Consider the following 8,324-nt stretch of genomic DNA (forward strand, 5'->3'; position numbering starts at 1 on the left):
CGAAAAAGTAGAATGCGAAACAAAAAAAATGGCGGCGAATTCGCAAATTCTGCAGCAGCAACAGAATGGAAACGAGCTTTGTATGTTTAATTAACACTTTAAACCTTCATTTTCGGTCATAATTTATTTGATCAGCTTGCCGAGGAAAAACATAGCAAGGTGAAGGGAAAGCGATATAAAGCCGGAAGAGCAGAAATCAAGGCGAAATTCGAAAAGTACACCGTGTAACGTGTATATTAAAAATGCTTAATTCAACAGCGAAAGAAATTTGTAAGTCTCTCAGGCTCACTTTAAAGCAATTTTTAATATTTTATTTATATATATATATAATAATATATATTATATGCCTGTGATAAAACCTATTTAAATGTCAAGGGAGAATAAGAAAATCACTCAAGTCCCAGAGGTAAATGGTTCGCATAAATTATAATTTTTGTTACATAATACACAAATTCCGTTGGGCATGTGGCGATGGGTTGCTGCAATGGCAGTCCACAATTCACAAGTTAAAGACGATGGCAGCCATATTTGTCATTCTATCAATTCGAGTGTACCCGATGCCCACATAAGGACACATCTGTGTATCGATGTGTCTACAATACGTATCATTCATGTTGTCCTTATTAGACTTGTAGCCGTGGCTGCGGCAGACACATCGCTCAATTTTTGTTATCCTTTCTTCGCTTATTGGCAGCGGTTGCAATATTTCAACAGGCAAATCCCACGCCCCTCTGGCCGTGTCCCCCTTTCCGACACATACACATTTGTTGCTCCCTTAGCGCGTCGCATCGCATCGCTCGCTTGTTGATGGCACTTTGTCATGTGTTCGACAAAGAAAATTGAAAATAAAAATCGTTTCTCTCCTCCATTCCTTACAGCTCGTATCAAATTGTGAACTTTTGTAAGCAAACACAGCCCGAGGGGTGTGTGGATGGGTTTAGGGAAAGTATAAGGAAACCCAAAGACACGCACAGACGACCGTTTGTAAATAGTCTGCAAAAGCGGCTAAAGGTTTCTTTTCGAGATGGTTCCTGGGTGGATGAAGCACTCAGCTCGATTTTTCCTAACAATGCGGGAAAGAAAAATATGGGAGAATGGGAAAATATCTGTAAATTCATTTGGTTGGGAACCTATGAATTATCTTTTGCGTTGTAAAAAAACAAAAAGGCGGATATAGCCATGTAAATTAGTTAGTAATCACCTAAATCCGATTTAATTATTTGAAATTGATATTAAATATAAATGAAATGAAATACAACAATTTTTGGTTGCAGTAATTAATCAATATTTTATAGACTTTTTAGTTTTAGAATTGGTTCAATTTAGTCAATGGTTTGATTACCTGCTTACATGTATATTTTTGTTCATTTTAATATTTCAAACAAAGGGAAATTTAACAGAAAACAAATAATCTGAAATTGAAATAAATGAAAAACGGTGCCAGAAACAACAATAAAAAATAAACAAAATTTTTAAAATTTTTCATTTGTTTTGTGTTTTTGCAATTAAAAAACTTTTGTTAGCTTTCATATAAGAATTCCAAAATACTTATTTTTTTGTCTAGAAACAATTTTCACTTTTGTTAGAAGTCTTTGCTGCACATTTTTTTTTTAATAACTCGTTTATTCATATGCACTTTCGTTATTCATTTGTGCTTGCTTTCGAGAACTCTTTTGTTTATTCACAGTCCTAGTCAAATTGAAAGCGCTGTAAGCTATCGTCTTATGGGAAAATTCTTTCTATTGCAGCGGTTTACGTACGTCAGTTACATATCTCCTATATGGCGACATTTTCAAACGAAAGTTGCTTTTCAAGTTTATACACACACTCCCATTTGAGTGCGGATGCTGGCGGTTGATACTATTTTGCCACACTTTTCAATCCATTTTTCAACCCCTCCAAAGGACTTTCAAAGCGATGGCATGGAGCATCCCTTTTCCTCGGCTTGTCTTTAATGGAGAATTTTCAGAATATTTCTGCTTTTCACATTGCCGCAGATTCGCTGGCCGATGGTTAACTGCACGCTCATACACACAAACATACACACACTCATACACAGTGAAAGTGCACATTGCAATTCCTTTTTCCCGCACCATTTTCATTGTTCTTTGTGTTTTTTCTCTGGTCCTTTTGAAAATTAAAAAGCATACATTTGTGGGCAATTCCCGGTTTTTGCAACGCTTGCCATTTGTTCTCCTTAATTTCTTTTTTCAGTGATTTTTCGGTGACATTTTGATATCCTTGAATTTCTCTACAGTCCACTTTATTTGCTTCCTTTCTAGTTGTGGCTTGAATTTGTGGTTTTGGTGCAACCCTGATTTATAGCCGGCAAATAGAAATTGTAATTGGTTCTCGTTTGCCACTCGGGCGTTGGCTAATTACACGCTTTGCCACCGAAACTGGATTTACGTTGTGGTGCACTCTACTCCTTTTCTGCATTTCTAGCCCCCGCCTCCAGAAGTGTGCCAATTTTTGCCTGTCGGCCATAATGCAATGAGAACGATAACGAAGCGATGTATGTGGCAATGGGCGAAAAGCTGGGGTTTTTCTGATCAGAGGAAAAATAGAAGCTCTAACTCAAGTCCTCCAATTTTAAAGTGTTACCTCCTATAAAAAATGCATTAAACGCTTATTAAACTAGAAGAATGGTAAGACCTATTTATAAATTTAAGTTTTATCCAATTTTGTTTAATCCTTTTTATTAAAACAACTAAAATATATATAAATATATATAATTTTAACTAAGCAAATTTATTCGGACCCATTAAAAATTAAAAACAAAATCTATTCCCGCTTTGGTTTTGCCGGCAGGTAAAATAAATTGTTAGGCGATGTATTTATGGCATAAATAAAAGTTAAAGATATATATATGAATAACACCATGGATGTTGGATAACAGTAGCAGCTCTGTGCAAAATAAATAATAAAATAATTCAAAGCAAAATAAATCGAGTCAATCCATGATTTAATATTTTTTTTCTGTGTGTCTGAGTTCGGGACTTAGAAACTGCTCTGTATGCGTCACACAGTTTTGGCATTTAACGCAAAAGCAATTACGAATACAGCCACAAAAGCTCCGATTGGGACTACCCAATGCAAATGCCAACTGCAAGTGCCATGTTCATGTCAAAACTGACTTCGACCACGCATGCAATTAATAGGAGTGCGTTTTAGCCGTGTGTGCGAGGTTTTTTGTGTGCTGGCCAACTGTTGACTGACCCTATCGGTTGGGCGCTACCGCCCCCAATACCCAGCTAATGCAGAAAAAAAATCTGAGGCACCAACTGCGTTGCTCAGTGAAAAGTCACGTACCAACTGTTGAAAACATATCGTAAAACGTAAAACTTTGCTCCGCTCGGTTCGCTTAAAATGCACATAAAAAGCTGCCGGGGAAAAGGGTTGTCAGTTCCCCGCTTTGGCCCCACCTTTCCCCCGGATTTCCCAGCTTCCCCTGCTTCCCCTTGGAAGCGTTGTGTGCGTATGACGTGCAAATTTTCCAAAGCTATTTTCCCAGGGACAACTCGGAAGTGGAGTAGAGCCAAGGCGAAAAGGCTTAAAGGGAAAAAAGAAGGGACCAAACGCGTTATATTTTATGTTTGAAGCGGGCGACTGACAAGAACCGGGGCAGGTATGCTTAAATTGCTGTGCAGTGATAATGAAGTTAATGCACGGAGGGTTCGAGGACGGCAATGGCCGCCAAATAGCAATGAAAGTGTCGGCTCTGCCAACTGAAGCAGAAACCGAGGCTCAACGGCCTGATACACTATATACAAGTAATTAACTCGCACGCGCAGGACAAAGCTTACCCATATATGTGTATCTCTTCTGGGTCCTTATACCGCTGAATAATTTACGCTCCGGCAGAATGCGTAAATCGAGCGTGAAATTTGATTTGACTTCAGCTGGCTAGCAAACGACTTTAAACTGCTCAAATCAAGTTGTACGCAGCTGGGATAGCGAGCATAAGCGCAACAAAAAAATCAGAATTTAACATTTACATACCTTCTGGGGAATGTGATTTTGGCAGCTCTCACGAGTGGGGATACCCATCTCATATTTACAGACAATTTTCATTAAATTGGCAAAGGCAGAATCGTTATTCGAAGAACGTCTGCCATTGTTTTGAAGTTTCCCAGGCAACCTTTGTGTTTTAAGCTTGCAAATTAAATTAAAACAAAAGAACATGAGCACTCGCTTTTAATGCAACTAAAAAAAAGCTGGGGGAGGTTTGCTTTTATAAAATAGAATTAAGAAATAATTTGTTATATATTGAGTCTTAAGCTCCTTTTTGGTTTTTATCTTTCATGAGTTGGTAAATAATTGTCTTTTTCCATAAACTCATACTGGTCAGAGGTCAACTCTTTAAACTTAAAGAGCCAGGTTATCTTGGGGAACTATTATCGTTGCAACTTTTGGTTTCCTTAGGGATTTTAGTGCTGCATGTTGAATTGCTGCATTGAAATCACAGTTTGTAAATTCAATTAACTTGTTTGACTAGCAGGTGATGCAGTTGGGTGGCGGCAAGTTAATTTATCTGCGAATGAAAGCTGATAATTTAACGCTGCGTTTATTCAGGGCCTTAAACTCGATGCCATAGCTTTTCCCCGGCTTGCCGCCCACAATTTGGTGTTTGCATTTCCATGCCAGCGGCATTATTTAATTTGATTAACACCGACACTAAATCAACAGAGTCAAGCTGAAGCTGCCAGTTCGGCATGTTTGCACAAATCCAGTTTGCAGTTAACATAAAAGAGTGTGAAAAACATATCCCAACTGCCCCGTCATATGCGAATGGCCAACAAAGGTATTGCGCTTCATTTCATTAAGTTTTAATTAGAGTCGCAGCATTTACCAGGCATATCCTGCGGATGTTTTTGCCGCCGCCACTGCTTCACTGCTTATGCAGCAGAGTGTATAATATATAGCACTTTATTTTCAGGGGTCAGAGGTGGGGTGAGGTCGATTTCTGTTTGTGTTTGCATGTGTGCGGCATACACAAACAGCCAGCGGACTGCCAACGGACCCCACGAGCATCCGCCGATGCAGTTGTCAGTGGCCGCAGGTGCACAAAAAGCACCAGGTTTTCCGCGTGGAAAAAGTGGTGCAAAAGGTGGCGAAGGTGGGTAAGGTTGGCCAAGGTATGTCGAAACAGCCGCTTATCAGCATGGTGCCAGGTGCCCACGCACGGACACTCATTCAATCAAGCGGCCCTTTGTGCGGCTTCAGAATGATAGCGTCAATAGGGAAGAAATACCACCGCTTTAGGCTTAGTGGCGCCCCCCTTAGCCCGTTTGCCTCGTTTCCGTCGAACCACATGTTGCCACTTTCGCTCAGTGTCCTGGCATCGTTTTTGCCCTCGTCCTGCTTTAATGTCTCTGCCACGATGGCGTTTCTCCTACTCCTCGTGATCCCTTTGCCGGGTCGCAATCGATTTCGGGCTAAACGAGGGAACCACTGACAGCGGCGACAACGACAACGACAACAGCATCGGCACCTGCACGGACAAAAACGGTTTAGTACCATTATAAATATAAACCAATGAAATTCATTTAAGGTACTTCAAAAAATCGTTTAATCAAAACTGCTAGGTTATAATTTTTTTAGAGCTAAAGTTGACGTTTTACTAAAATGCTTATAGTTTTGAATGCCGTTTGCATAATAAATAACTTTGCAATAAAATTAATTTGTATCTTACTTTAACAGTTAGCTATTTAAACAGCGTATAAATGAACAGTGAACTATAAATAATAATTATTTGCATTACTATTGAGCAATCAAACGCATCCTAAACTATATTTTCTTAAAATATTTTATTTACTTATCAATATACTCTATACTCTAATAACAAAGTTTATGTCAGGGGGTTTTCTAACTATTGTTTATAATTAGTTAGTAGTTAGGAAACCAACAGAATTCTCCTTGATCTTAAGTCATTTCCATTTGGCAACATTTGAATTTGAAAAAGGTTTCCGCATAATTTATTTCCCTCAGTGCCGTTTACTCCAAGCAAGACCTTTGTTAATCTGGCAGTGACGTAGCCTAAATGGAATAAGGAATTCAGGAAATTCTTTAGACAAAATGCGAGCTTTCCTCAAACATAATTCGAGTATATGAATCTGAGTTGCTTAGCTGCACATTATTGGACCCCCTTTTTGGGGCACACCCATGCTTAGACGGTGGCGTTGGCACTGCCGGAAGAGAAGCGATCTCGGGCCAAGCTCCTGGCTTAGGCAATGCAACTATTTGTTTAGCCCGCAGTTAAGTTTGCCAGTCTCATTGCCACTTCCATTCCGATTTCATCGGAATCGGTACAGACGGCTGAATCTGACTTGCAGTTGACTGGGTTCGTGTTATTATTGATTTGATTTTGCAGTCGCCAATTGGCGGTTCGGTTGCCAGTGAATACATCATCACCATCATCATCATAATCGCAGTTCGCTGAACATGGTCGATAGTTCGCTTAGAGTCTAATAAATTTAGAACAGGTGTTTGTTCGCCTCCCGTTGGCATAAATCAAAATGGGGGTTTTTGAACAGCGCCACTGGTCGGGGATTAGGCTGCCCTTTCCATATCCTTTTTGTCGATCCGTGTCTCATGTGTGTGCGAGCTGCCGTTGAACACAAACTGCCACCACAAATATTTTTGAAGCCATGTGGCAAGGACAACCTGATGACGATGATGAAGACGATGACGACGTCGACGGTGGAAGTGTGGCGCATAAAACTTGTTGAATTATTCGGTGCCGGGACATGGACGTGGCTTTCGAAATTCTTTGGCTGCCTGCGTACCAGCCGAAAAAGGAATTTTTTATTATTATTGCAAATTAAAAAAGTTTACATTGGCTTAACTATGCCAGCTCAACTATGTAAAAGCCAAGTTTTAGCCGAGAATGACTGTAGTCAGGGCCATGGCCAACGGCTGCTGCTGATGCTGCTGCTGAGTGGAGATGGAGAAACGATTTTCAAAGTATTTTCAACAATTTCGGCCGCAGGCTCAACAAAAAAGCGCGTTAGCCCCAAAAACCCATCATAGGCAACTGTCTCAGTCTCACCTGACTACCTTAAATTCAGTGGCGGCCCCAATCCCATCGCCCAATTCAAAATTCCCACCACCGCCCTTCGTCGCCACTCAACGAAGCGTATTAGCAAATTAAATTCCATTTTAGCAGGTGGGCGTCTGCTTGTGATTATGAACTGCGGACTTGCAGCCAACAAATTTAATGCACAACAAGAAACCTGGCTCCGGTGGTGTCAGTGTGAGGGTGTGTCCTGTGGTCAGCCAGGCGTACGGTGCGCTCCATCAGTGAGAGCCCTCCGCTCGGCATTAAACGGGCTTTAAACCGGAATACAGGCACAGTTTATTTCTTTCTGCCAACTCACTAGGAAAATATCATTGTATAATCGTAAATATAACTTTATAAGTACGAGTACCTAATCTACTTTAATGTAACTATGATTTACGTAGATTTAGTATTTTAGGGCATGCTTTATCAACTTTAATTGGCATACATATTTTATATTAAAATGCTCTTGTTGATTTATTTCTGATTAACAATTTATATGCAAAATAGCAGTCCCTTTTAAACATTCAAGATGCTTCCAAATGAAATGAGTCTAAAAGTCGGTAAGTTAATTATTATGTAACCAGAAATGGGAATATTTCAATCACAAAAATGGTGAATAAAGCTCTATAAATACGTGCACTAAATCTGCTTAAATTGTAGTTACATTGCCCTGCCAGCTTATTCCTGTAAGTGGCAAATTAAAAATGCTCTCATTTATGATATTTTATATAAAATGGCTACCATCATATTCATTCAAACTGTTAAAAATTTAAATGCGGCTAATGGTCGGTAAGCTATTTATTATCTTTAAAAAAAATTAGTGTATTTCAATCACAAGAACGGCCCTTTAAATTTAATGCCGAAAAAGGTTCGGGCCTTATTTATTTATTTCTGCCAACTCATTAGAAAAATTGACATATACCAGACGCAAAAAGAAAAATGCCGAATGGCAGAAAATAAAAGGAAAGCACGCGCCGTCAGCCCGAAAGGAAACTCACATTTTCCGGGCCGCCCTTCGCTTATTGATGGGGCGACTCGGGGAATTGATTAAAAGGCATTGTCAGGGATGTGGGTTTAAGCCACGTCGCTGCACAACACACACACGTAGTCGCAGACGGACTCACATACATAACGGAGTGTGTATGCATACTACATGGTATATGCAGCGGGGCTTTGATCTTTCCACGCCCAAACAAAAAGCGGGGCCAAGAACTTGTCTAACAATTTGACGCCTTAATCCATGCCCCCAAATGGTCGGGTG

This window comes from Drosophila elegans, unplaced genomic scaffold, assembly GCF_018152505.1.
Source record: "Drosophila elegans isolate 14027-0461.03 unplaced genomic scaffold, ASM1815250v1 contig_476, whole genome shotgun sequence".
Classification (NCBI taxonomy): Eukaryota; Metazoa; Arthropoda; class Insecta; order Diptera; family Drosophilidae; genus Drosophila; species Drosophila elegans.